Here is a 14,137-nt window from a genome sequence, read left to right on the forward strand (position 1 = left end):
AGTTTTGAAGTGGTGGGCGTTGAATTTTTTATATCTTGCCTAAGTGAGCTGCGAGTTAAAACGTTTGGGAACCTATGGCCAAGTTGTCATTAGATGGAATTACAAATAGATTAATACCTGATTGCAGTGATGAGGAGTGCCATGGACTTTGAATAATACAATTATAGTTACAGTGAAGCCATGGTAGCCTAATATGGTTTAACCTACTGCCTCTCAAACCGGTGTCGTGGGATTCGAAACTGGGCTTGCACATCTGAGTTTATCAGAATTTATGGTATGGACCACACCTAAAGTCCATCATTCACATAGGGTTCCTAAAAAGTTTAAATAAATGACATGTTTGTACATCTTGATATTGGATGCATGAATGAAGTGAGGTATGAAAAAAATAGTTTCCCAAAGTGGTCCCTACCATCCCCCAGTTCATGAATTGGCGGGTGTTGATGGTGTCCAGTGGTATCACATTTGAAAACAGTACATAAGTACATTTTTTTTTTCCTAGTGATTTTTTATGTTAAGTTAATATAAAAAAAAATGTTTCCTATTATTTTTGTGGTGGTGAGCATTGGAATTTTTTTATCTTGCCTAAGTGAGCAGAAAGCTAAAAAGTTTAGTAACCTATGTTCTAAAACGTCACTACATATGTGTTCATAAATACTTAAATTTTGACTAATTATAATGTTAAACATAAAAAGCGTAAAAGTTTCAATTAATTTTCTATTCAAAAGTTAATTGCCAACTCAGTTTACTTGTAAATGGTTAATAGGCAATTTGTTTACAAGTATATATACATTATTTTCGCTGTGACTTAGAAATTAATATTGATAAAAGTTACAGAAAAAAAAAGAGTGAAGAATGTAAATACACCTACATTTTGAAATTTCGCCATTCAACCACAACTAATTTTCGTAAATCGATTATAAATAATGTTAATTAATTATGACTATACTATTTAATATGCATGGTCTATGACTTAACAAGATTCAATTCTGATTTCTGTTATGAAATTGAAAACGATAAAACACCCGCTAACTCTTTGTAAAAACAAAAACGGTCTAAGAAAAATATCTAATTGCAACTTTTTTCTGCAAAGGCATAATGTTAACAATATATTTTTTTGAAAAAAAAAAGTAAAAATTTAAAAAACTATTTGTAGGTTGTTGACGTAAAAATTCAGGTTATGTTAAAAATGTGTTTTCGGTGGTTATCAGAGATCACTGCAATATCAAAGGCTGAGTTTCGCTCCGTTACCCTCAATAACGGAAGATATCCAACAAATAGAGGTAAAAGCACTTAGAAAAACTACTATTTCCCTGTTTTTGAACACTATTTTCTACACAGTTTTACGCACTGAAATGCACTGCAAATACAGTCGGTAGCACGCTTGTGATCACTGTATATAGTTCTAGAACTTATTAAATCTATTTTAATAGTATTTTACGATTATATTCCAAGTTTTTAATAACATAACACAAGAACACGATAGAGAAAACGTTTTGTGACTGACTTCCGATCGAAGTGATGAAACGAACACGTCATGCTGACAATAAAAAAGAGTCAACACTACGTGTAAAAAAGAGACAATAAATTCAAGTTTGCGAATGTCAGGTTGATTTCAAGATTTAAATCAGCGCCACCTATTGTTCGGTAGCGGAACTGTTTAAATTTGACGTGATCACTTTTTTATATTATATGTCCTCAACGCTAGATGACGCTAAACGATGGACAAAAATAATTAATGATGGTATGTACGATATTCAATCAAGAAAATTACGCTTATTTCAATGTTAGAAGTATATCTCAAGGCCGTCACATCAGTGATGGAAAATTGTGCTATTTCACGTAACGATGCAATCAGAACGAAAAAACGTTTGTACAATCAAAATAAGTGAGATAAAACAAGGTTATCGTGGTTATCTTATAACTTCGTACATTATAGAGATAAAGTGCTTTAAAAAAATATATCTTTGGCGAATATTAAAGGCACTTCTTTAACTTTAACACGTATTTACACACGTATTCAATACGGATCAATTTTTGGTCCTATCTTGATTAGTAGTTATTTAGAAATTAAAACATTGACGAAGTTTAGATGATAAAATATTCCTTCAACTTAGTTTTCATCGAGACACAAGGTAGTGCGCAAGCCAAGTTACAAACACGCCACCCACCGTGTGTCAGTTTACACGAATTTAATTTCTCTTTTCCCGCACACAGTGCATTTGACAAATTATAATTAAAATTTAAAACTAACTTAGCTTTCAAATTATGTCATGTCACGGGACGAACATACCGCAACTGTAGTATGTCAGCGATTGAAGAATATTTACTGGAAAGAGGCATAAAATCACTGGATCGAATTATATCATACGCAGGTTATCTCTACCGATCGGTACTTTCAAGAGTTGTGCGTGAAGCGATTGGGATAAAAAACATCCATATAATTTTTAAAAGAGTAAATTAGGGTGTCTTCATATCAGACGCTTGTAGAAGCTGTGCTGTGGTGCGGCACTAGAAATTTTAATACAATATTTTAGTCTGCAAAAGGAGTGCGCACGTAGCGCGACTGTGGCGCTACAGCTGCGCTTCTAAATATTGTAGTGGCGCCACTGCAGAGCTTTTAGCATCTAATTTGAATATACAATAAAAAAATAATATTCTATTGTGGTTTGGTAGTAAAACTATGTAACGACCGACAAGAATTTTGACACACTTTGGATGTTGGCCCTGTTTGATCGAAAGCGGCATAGAGTTGAATTTAAGTCTTTAAACTTGACGTGACCTTGACACTGTACTTGAAATTTAGTCCACAGTATAAACAGCACATTCGTAATAAAAATACAGAGGCAAATTTATAAAAAAGAGTTCGGCCAGGGAAGTACTGCCATCTTACTTATTTCTGCCGCCAAACAATAATGTGAACGTTACTGCGTTTCGGTTTTGAAGGGTAAAGGTGGTGATGAAATACAGGTACACGCATATGGGACTTGTGAACTTAAGTCTCAGGGTGATGGGCGCAATGGTAGTACCCCTCAGATGTTTGTGCTTTAAAACACTGAGTGACAACTGCAACTGGGGATCTACTCCCATTCTCAGTCTGAAACAATTACTGTGTGATAATATTTATATTACATTATACATTCATACAGTTTAGGTAAGTTGCCGCTGGATGGCGTTGAACCTTTTATGTAATTTCCTGAAACGCGCTACTGAGTTGTTCACGGAAATTGTTTAACATGCTGGTCCTTCGAACCGGATCATGTATAGCGTCCTAAACATGAAACAACCTGTATGTTCCAAAGGCACGTTTTTATTTGTAAATCACTCCACAGTTATACAATTTCCGTGAACAACTCAGTAGCCGTTTTAGAAAATTGAATAAAAGGTTCAGCGCCATCTAGCGGCATCTTATCTAAACTAAATATATGTATAGTGTTAATAAAAGTATTAACAATGTGAAATAATATTCTGCTACAGCCTACCATGTTCATAAAAAGAAGAACACACCCTATCATTCTAGTTCTAAGGTTTCAAGCCGATTATTAGATATTTACCACATACATGTATCGTTATATAGATTTTTTCATTACTATTACACACAGAGCACTATCCACACACAACTAGACTACAATGCCTACCTCCAAGGTTTGCCTGGTAAATAACCAATTAAAACACTTCTTACGGAAAGTACGTAATGACAAAATATGACAGTCTCGCACAGGCGGGGGAAGATCATTCCACACCTTGGAAGCGGCGTATTTAAAACAACCCGAAGTCCCGACTAAAGTATAGACAGGTAGCTTATAAATATGACCCCGATCTCGCAAAAAAGGAAGACTGCTTTTCGGTACCAGTTTTTCAAAGAGTTAAATCGGAACCTTAAACTTATGTAAGGATTGTACAAAGCAGGCTAATTTTAATACTCTAGGATTGGCCATGTTAAGCTATTTGTTATCGACAAGATACGGTGTTGTTCTCTTTTACGTGTTCTGAAACGTAAATAAATTATACTCGACCTAATTAAAATACGCATGATGCGAATGAAGCTTCATACTTGACATTGTGTTTTGATTTGGTCGACTATTACTTATTTGACGGTTAATTGTTACAGACGGGTCCCTTACCACCAGGCGCATGATCTGTTCGTCCTGTCACTAGATACTATGAAAAACAAATCCATAACGATGCGTTACTTTCTCAAAGACAGTAAAGTAGAGTAATAAAGAAAAGAAAGTACTCTTTATAAGATTATAAAGAGTGATTATTCAGCAGATGGCAAAAAATTCTATTTATTTTAAATTTCTTATCAAGGGTGTTACTTTGGATACATTACTTTAAGAATAGGTAAAAGCCAGTGTGTGAATATGATGGAAATGTGATGTGAAATCAGCCTGCAAATTTGTATATACAATGCATATTTTGCATGTCAGTTATTTTGTGCTTTATGATACAAGTTTGAGATACGGTAAGTCATGATTTTAAATTTTAAAGCTAATTTGTCGCAATTGGCAAGAAGGAATTAAGTGATTCGTGCGAACAGACGGTGAGTGCTAGATTTTGGACTTGCCTGGCGCACTACCTTGTGCCTTGATGAAAAATAAGTTCTAAAGTATTTTGTTTTCATTCAAATGTTAATACAATAGAATATTGTTTGTTTTGTGCGCTGTAGGAAAACAGTACACCTACGGTGTTATTATTATCTACACGTGTAAATAATTAATGTATCTTTGTCCTTATTTATGTACACATAATTAATATTTGAACAATAATTTGTGTTATTTGTTTAGCTGTATTATTTTCATACGGAAGTTTTCATTATATATTAAATCTATTAAGTGCTGTCCTTCCGTCGTGCTTCGACAATTTTTATAGTGATTATAACCTACGAGTGTTAGGACAGTGGCATTTCAAATGCGCTTCTAAAAATTGTATAGAAATAAGTAGTGGCTAAGTATGGAAAAAACTGATTATTAATTAAAACGTTGTTTTTTTTTTCACTTATTACGCTTTTTAGTTTGATGCTAACAAAAACGTTTAAGTGAACAGACTTTTATGTTAAAAAAAGGTTGCAACGTATTGTTGATAGGTTGTAAGTAAGTTTATTCGTAAAACATGAGTGTTTTTTTATTTATAAAATTATTATTCACATTGACGAATTAATTTGTTTATGAAATAGCGGGACTAACTTAGGCATGTTGTAAAAAATAAAATTGTTGAGCATTGAACTGACCAATGCTTACGCTTAAATTGAAAAGCGTGCTTATGTGCTTATTTAAAAAAGTAAACTTTATTAAGTGCTTTTCGTTTAAAAGCCTACCTCTAGTAGTGACGCGAGTGTAGCACCTCATTAGCGCTACTCAACGATTTATAAGCGTCTAATTTGAAGGTGCCATAAGGTTCAATTTACGGAATGGCGGTGAATTTTTGTAACCATAGCATAATTAACCTTATAACAAGTGTGTAACGTGCAAACTAGATACAAGCCAAAGAACAGGTTGCGCGTCTTCCGGGTTTTCGAGTAGTCTCGGGAATTCTCGTAGCTATCGTATCGTATCTACAGATCAGACATGATACCTCCTATGAACATTATGTCAACTTAATTTTTGTCACCTGTTCTGTTTTTTTTTATTATTATTTATTGAGCAATAGCTATAGAGCCATTAGCTTAAACAGGTATCAAATAAAATTAAGAAATTCGAAATGTAATTAATACGTAAATCAAAAAAGTTACGATGTAAAAACTGTAACTACTAAACCCGCCATTTTTCTGACCACTTGTTCTGTTTTTATTTTGTTTTTTTCACAAAATCAGTTTTTTTTTCGAATTTGATTTTTTACATTTTTTTTCACATAAGTCGATCTTTTGTTTTTTCCAATTTAGTTTTTTGTTTCTTTATTTTTTTTTACAAAATTCGGGGAGCATAATATTAGTAAATAAATATGGTTGTTTACAAAACCAGAAAATGGCCAAAAAATAAAGTTGGCGTAGTGTTGGTTGGATTTATCGAGACTTACAATAAGCACAGTCAGGTTGGCGTTGGCGACATATTTTGGCAGTCACTACACAAATTTCGTGTTATATTAAACCATTAGTGATGCGACAGACCTCTCCTTCTGCTTCCGCAACTGCGTAACTCCAGGAAGCTTTCTCACATCTGTTTCCGTTTCTGCTTCCGCAACTTCCATAACGGAACTTTTATCGGAAGTTTATAACGTTCGCGATGGATCAGACGCGTGCGCGTATTGCTTGGCGGCCTTAGCAGTTTTGTGTTGTGTCCAAACCAAAACAAGGCATGTTAGGAACTATTTCCTTGAGATCTTTATAGGTTAAGAAAGGTAAGGGCCCTGGTGAAATTACAGGCACATGGGACTTGTCAACTTATGTCTCTAGATGACGGGCGCAGTGGTAGTGCCCCTCAGATCTTCGCAACTTAAAGCTCCGAGTGGCACTGTAACTGTTATGGACAGGCATGCGTGCTGGTAAGCTACCATCAGGCGCATGACTTGTTCGTCCCGTCACTGGATGCTATAAAAAAAGTATTTATACTTCCGCTTCCGTTTAGATTTACTTTTAACATCTGTTTCCGTATCTGTTTCCGTTACGACATTGTATCACTAAAGTTAGTTCTGGACCCTGAAAAAATGTCGCCAGTGCCTTCTGCGACAATATTCGTGCAATGGCAAATGTAATAAGTTCTCTCTATCACCATTTGGTAAGGGTTCAAAATACATAGTCAAAAAATAGGGGTGACTTACCGGTATGAACTTTTTGTTCACTAAATTCAGGTCCTCAGGATCGGGGCTGAGGCTTCTCATGGTAGGGAGCACGTCTTCCAGCATCGTGCGTGTCAATCCGATTTTACGATCTGTAACAATACGTATTATTACTAATTTTTAGTCACAGTAGAGCTCCTTGTGAAATCTGATTTTTCGAATTTTTGTAAGACCTGGTTTAGCAAAACAGTTTTTCCCGCTTCTGTTAAACGCCTTAGGCTCAACTCACACTGGCGCATAGTCGAAGCGTCGCGACGCGTCATGTTTTTCGTCTATAACATATTAATCTCTATGTTCCCACCGATTAAGGTACAAATTTGTTTTATGCAAATATGGAAACTTGGTTGAAGTCAAGCGGTTTCGCGCGTGGCCGCGCGTTACTTGGGCGCAGTGAGGCCCCAGACGCCGACCACACTGTGATAATAATAATAATCTTTATTTTTTCTGCAAAGTTTACACTGTACACACACATTAATTGATATATGGTATAGAGCACAATATTTGCAGAGACTGGTGCCCTAACTAGGTTGATCCTGCATTTTGCAGATCGCCAGATTTACTCCGTATAAATTAATAACATTATACAGTTTTGTGTGTGTTTGTGTGTGTGAGTGTGCGCGCGTTACGTGTGAGTGTATTCGTGTTTATCACTATCTACAACAATGTTTTGTATTTATACCTCTTTAATATTACTATTTTTAAGTTAACATGATCCAGGCGCACTAATGCGAGTGTCGACGCGCGTCAGCAGGCGTTGTAGTTGAAAAACAGGACGCGACGCGAACCTTCGGCTTTGCGCTAGTGTGAGTTGAGCCTTAAACTACGCAACGAGTCAGCCGAGTCACGAATTTTTTTACCTTTGTGCCTGTTGCAAATCTTTGTATTTGATTTCAACGTCTGCCGTATATAATATCATTGTTATTCTTACATTCTGAGGGTCGAGAAGTTGGAGTCCCGCCACAATGTGAATTTTAACTCATTTGTGGTGATAGTACCAAATCAACATTTGTTGACCTTCATGAAGGATAACTTTTGGCCAAAGGGTGTCATATACTGACGTTTCCTAGGACGATTGCCGGACACCCACGTGGAGTCACACGTCGCAGTTCATACGTGTAAATCTTCGAGTATATAACCAGAAATAGAGACGAAATGTCATTTAATTTGTATGAACACTATTCTGACAACTGCGCTCCGATTGGTTAGCCTGAGTTCGAAACAATTGACGGGTGTCGTCAATTTTTTCACTTCAACTCGGCCAGTTTAACTTGAGCTTTGCTATAATGGACGAAAATTGAAAAATTACATATTTAATATTTAATTACCGATGAAATATGATTCCGTTTGTTTTGTAATTAGATGTTCTGCTGTTTTTGCCACACCACCGAATGGAACAGCCACATATTGTTAGAGATTATTATCTTTATTACAATAAATACAGAATATTTTCGGAATATACGGAGACGTACATACAGGTTAGTTGTGGGCGCTGTACTATTTCAGTTCTCTAATTTGTGATTTCAGCGCAAACGAGAGTTGATATTTAAAAGTGATATAAGGTTCATTTGCGTGATGAGTTGCCAGGGATGGATGGCCCTTATTTCGTCTCTATTTCTGATTATATACTCGATGCTGTAATCTCATGGTATAGGCACAGGATGCAGATGCTTTGATGGTTTGGTCAGAAAGAATGAAGCAGTAGCAGTAGAGCTCCTTGTGAAAGAATTCATCCAGGGAAATACTGACACATTACCCATTTCTGCCGCAAAGCAGGCCCATTTGCCTGATGAGTTGCCAGGGATGGATGGCCCTTATTGCGTCTCTATTTCTGGTTATATACTCGATGGTGTAAATAAACACATTTTGTTATATTATTATGTACGTTAGTCTGTACTTATGGGTCTTTGTAACTTGATCATTAATAAATACAAAATTTATTCTTTGTTTTCAGCGGCTAGGCCCCAATTATGTCACGTAAAAGCGCGACGTCGGACACGGGCCGCTCCGCGGCACCGACAGATTCGAAAGCTGCTGGCAAGTCTAACAACCCTGCCCCAGGAACTAGCCAGGAACCAAAGCCTTCAACTAGCCGTAAACATACAGTACTACATTAAAACTAATTAATTGGATATGGTGCAGCATATCCAATTAATTGGTAATGATTAACATCACAGAACAATAAATACAGTAGAAGTGGTTAGTTAGCATCCGATGACGCATGCCAACTATAGGTATCGAAAGACCTATCTTAGCTCGGTCCGCCATTTTCGTTTTGTGTGGTATGGTTGTGTCATTCTTTCGTGCAAATTCTCTAAAATCCTAGAGAAATGCCTTTACGACTGTTTTGGAGTGCAAAAATGACAGCAGCACCAAAAATATTACCCGTGGCGGTATTTCACATTTTTATCGAAATATTTTTTTGTTACAAGAAACGAAAGTAAAGCTTGTACCTCTGCAATATGGCCGCTTCTTTTTTGGGGAACTAAATTAATAACTCCAACTCGTCGTCGTTTAGCAATAAAACCGCTAGATGGCAGCACATTGACTGACATTTCAATATAATATCAAAACGTCATAACTTGTAATAATAGGTATTGATGGTATTGAATTTTTAACAATTTGCCAACAGGCCAATTTGTTATTTCTTTTTAAATTTTATACTACGACCATTGACTTACAATTATATGGACGTCGGGTCCGCGCTAAAAAGTGTCCGCACTTGTAAGGCGCTAAATTCGTATACAGAGCGCGACACTCCGCTTTAGTCTTCATTTGTTCGACTGACAGCGCGATACTGCGATGACATTACAATTTAAATTTCGAATAGGTTGACTTGGGACATTTTTTTCGTGGTTTTTGTATTAGACCCGTCGTCCATTTATTTGTAAGTCAATGACTACGACCAATCAATATCAAGATTTTGTAGTGTTTCAAATTAAGAGTGTGTGAGTTTTGGCGACATCGGTTCTTATAGTAATCGAGGTTTAAGACACTGTCATTGTTTTTTTTCTTCCGTGATTAACATCGATAAGCTGTCGCGTAGTTGCTGGTTATACCGTCATCTTGATCTTAGGTTTTAAATGCAGGTGCTTCTGAACTTGCTGGGTCTAATTCCAATGCACATTCATTACCTTCTGCTTGATTGCACCCCATTTGTGCAAGAAATTAATTACAAAACTATCCCTTAATGAGTTTCTTAAATCAATTTGTAAAAAGTCTATCACTGACTGGATTAAGAGTGGTTTAAACACGGTGAGTTTTAGCAGCGACAGCGAACAAAAGCGACGAATGAGAATGGACACTCTCCGCTCCTCCCTAGTTTTAGAAACCGCACCACGCCCCGCACATTGACGGTCACATAGACGGAACGCAATAAGGCGGTCGGCGAGCTGTTTTCGCGTTAAGACGGCTTTGATATTTGATTTTGTTTTCATTTATTTATTACAAAATTTGTACGTTACTAATTATAATGTTCGTGAATAATCGTGCTGCGTACGGCAGTTTGTTATCGTCTAAACGGGATAAAAATAGGAGTTTCTATCGTTTTCCGAAAAATGAAAAGAAAAAGTAAAAAATTATTATGTCTGAGATTCAGTTATTGTTTTCTTCGTTTTTTAGTGCAGAGTAATATATAATACAGCGATTTATGATATCAATATAATGAGACGCCATAACTTCTTGCAATTTCTTATTATAATTATAATTATTATAATTATTGAAAAGTACCTGTCTAAAATATAACATTTTAAGTGCTTTTAATATATTTTTTAAATAAATCTTCAATATATCGATATAAATACCTAATAAACATGTTTAATTATTGGGATTCTATTAATAGAATTATAGATAACAGATCGCGTGAGAATTTTCGCTATGTTGCCGCTCTGACCACATACGTGAAAGTGATGGGTAACCCTGCCAATTCTCGAACACATTTGCGCGTGTGCAGAAAGCGGCTTGCTGTACGTAGTAGTAGTAGGTAAATAACTTTCGACCGTTCGCTTTCGTAAAACGCGCTATTGCATCGCTACTCTTGCGAATTATAGGCACAATGCATTGCCATGGATGCAATCGCTCATAAATCCCAAGTGCAGTGATGCAATCGCGCGTTGGTATCGATGCAGGCGCGCTTGCATCGGTACTTCAATCGCGCGTGTGTTTAAAAGTAGACGATTAGGTACTGCAATGTGTTTGCATCGCTGCTGAACGTCGCTGTGTGTAACCGCTCTAAGACCCTAAATTATGACGACACTGAGCAATTATTGCCTATCCTCAAATAACTCCGCATTCCTCTTATCTGATCTCAACTCATAAGACTCTCGCCTAAACCCATTCACATACCATACACCCTATACACATTCAGCTGCTCAGTTGCACTCTTAAAAACCTTAAAAACACTCATCCATCTTCACTTTTTATATGTCGCAAGATAATTAGAGTTAAGTCAGCATCATGCTTCGGTATAAATATCTTTTTCTCCACCACATCGGGAAGTACACGTTCTATTTTTCTAAGTGAGTCAGGATTTGTAGCTTTTTATATATAGTAATAAGATAGGATTTCGAAGAAACAAAATTCTGTAAATTGTGTTTCTAGCTTGTGATAGGTCACCGGGGTGCATGCTAAATAAAATATATAAAAACAACTTGTGCGCCTGAAAGCGCCCAAACTTTAAATCAAGCCCTGCCCATACCCAATTTGTGGATTTTTACCAATTTATATTTTTTTCAGAGAAGCAGAATGACGACGCATCCAAGAAACCTCGCGAGCTCAGCAACAGCAGCAAGGCACATAAACACACGCAATCTTCATGTAAGAAATAATCTTCTTCCTGTAACGTTTTCAGCTGTTTTGTCTTAAAAGTGTTGAAAGATGATGTAGTGACCAGCGTCTCTACCACGAGTTTACCGTGAAGGTTGCTGTTAGCGATCGCGTAAATTACTTCACAATTTTGTATGGCAGATTTATACAACACCTCTAGCGGTCACAAGAAGAAACAGCATTTTGTATACAAACATTTTACGCGCACGCTAGCGATAACTGTCACTGTAATCCATCGTATATAACCAGAAATAGAGACGAAGTGTCATTTAATTAATTTGAAAACTTTTCTGCTAAATCATTACGGTTACAACTGCACTCCGATTGGCCAGCCCGAATTCGAAACAATTGACGGGCGTCGTCAATTGTTTCACTTCAAATCGACATGTTTAACTTGAGCTTTGCTTTAATGGACGAAAATTTAAAAATTACATATTATATACCGATGAAATGTGATTCCGTTTGTTTTGTAATTAGATGTTTGGCTATTTTTCTCACACTACCGAATGGAGCAGCCCCCCCATGTTTAGAGATATTATTTTTATTACAATAAATACAGAATATTTTTGGAATATACGGAGACGTACATACAGGTCAGTTGTTGGCGCTGTACTATTTCAGTTTTCTAGTTTGTGATTTCAGCACAACGAGAGTTGATATTTAAAAGTGATATAAGGGATGGATGGCATTTATTTCGTCTCTATTTCTGGTTATATACTCGATGCTGTAATCTCATGGTAGAGGCACAGGATGCAGATGCTTTGATGGTTTGGTCATGAAGAAAGAATGAATTTGTAGCAGTAGAACTCCTTGTGAAAGAGTTCATCCAGGGAAGTACTGACACATTACCTATTTCTGCCGCCAAGCAGTAATGTCAGCGTTCCGATTTTTAAGGGTAAGGGTTCTGGTGCAGTTACATGCACATGGGACTTGTCAACTTATGTCTCAGCGTGACGGGCGCAGTGGCAATACCCCCCAGATATTCATGATTTATAGCTCTTAGTGCCACTGCAACAGGCGTGTCGCATATCCGCACGTATACGACTCCGTCCCATCCACAGAATAATAAATACAGTAGAAGTGGTTAGTTAGCGTCTGACGCGTGCCAACTATAAGTCTCGAAAACCCTATCTGAGCTCGGTTCGCCATTTTCGCTTTGTATGGTATGGTTGTGTCATTCTTTCGTGCAAATTCTCTAAAATCCTAGAAAAATGCCTTATTGCGCTGTTTTGGAGTGCAAAAATGATATCCGTACCAAAAATATAACCCGTGTTGGTATTTCATGTCATTTGGAGAACTAAATTAATAACTTTAATTCGTCGTTGTTTAGCAATTAACCGCTAGATGGCGGTACATTAATTGAAATTTCAATATAATATCAAGACGTCGTAATTTAAAATAATAAGTATTCGTGGTATTGAACTGACAACGGTATGCCAACAGAGTAAAGTTTAAATTATATTAACAATGCAGAATTTGTTATTTCTTCTTAAGAAGAAGCAGAGGAAAAATTCCTAATCTTCGATTTGATTTTAGAGGGGTACCTATATCCACTTTAAAGTTAAAAATAAAATATTGTATGAGTAACTACACGATATATTCATGCATAGACACTAATCAGAAACATAAAACAATAAAGTTTCCTCGATAGATACAAATCACGAAATGACCTCTAATTTTCACATTTTTTCGATTCATAATAAATGCTACAGGTTATTAGGACAAAAATTAGAGAATTAATTATATTTATGCATGATCGAGAACTGTCACTACGGATTTTTTTAAATCCCTTTAGTTTTAGAGTTATTCCGCTAAAACGAATTTGGTACTTTTAATGCGCAAAATTCAACATCTCCTGTCGCATGTCACGCGAACTTCAGGCATATATTTGTTTCACAAATTTGGGCGGAGCCAACGTCAAAACTTTTTTGGCATGCTCCCTCTTAATCATTGACACTATGACCAATCAATGTTAAGATTTTGTAGTGTTTCAAATGAAGAATGTGTGAGTTTTCGCGACATTGGTTCGATAGTAACCGAGGCTTAAGTCACTTCCATTGTTTTCATACTTGGTATCATATAAAAAGTTCGTCTTCTCTGCTACGTAACTACGTGGCAGAATAGTAAATTGTACAACAAGTGCATAAAAAGCGTCATTTTATCCGGGACGAGAGGCGAGGGTGGATACTTAAGTCTAGGATAAAATGGGTTTTGTGAACGAGTTATACACTCCGTTTTTCACGTCGATTGCGAGGAAATTAAATAGGATTATTACAAATAAACGATTGTTTAATTAAAATTGAATGTAAAATTCATTGACTTACAAATAAATGGACGACGGGTCTAATCATCACAAACCACGAAAAAAATGTCCCAAGTCAACCTATTTAAACGTAGTGACATGTAAAGGAATATGAAAAAGCTAAAACGTTGAATTTAAATTGTAATGTCATCGCAGTACTGTCTAATTTTGCTTGCTTCGCTGTCAGTCGAACAAACGAAGACTAAAGCGTGAATGACGCTCTGTATACGATTTTAACGC

At 36.4% G+C, this 14,137-nt stretch overlaps 1 long non-coding RNA gene across 2 annotated transcripts; it reads left to right on the forward strand.

Annotated features, from left to right (window-relative positions):
- Positions 1-1,229: 1,229 nt before the first annotated feature.
- LOC113238499 lies at positions 1,230-11,614 on the forward strand. 2 transcript variants are annotated; one of them, XR_003311105.1, is made up of 3 exons: positions 1,230-1,283; positions 8,726-8,865; positions 11,506-11,614. It is a non-coding gene; the product is annotated as an uncharacterized LOC113238499 (long non-coding RNA). The 2 variants fall into 2 exon arrangements; XR_003311104.1 differs by lacking the exon at positions 1,230-1,283 and adding an exon at positions 4,351-4,465.
- Positions 11,615-14,137: the final 2,523 nt, after the last annotated feature.

This window comes from Hyposmocoma kahamanoa, unplaced genomic scaffold (assembly GCF_003589595.1).
Source record: "Hyposmocoma kahamanoa isolate Upper Pololo Valley unplaced genomic scaffold, ASM358959v1 96206, whole genome shotgun sequence".
NCBI lineage: Eukaryota > Metazoa > Arthropoda > Insecta > Lepidoptera > Cosmopterigidae > Hyposmocoma > Hyposmocoma kahamanoa.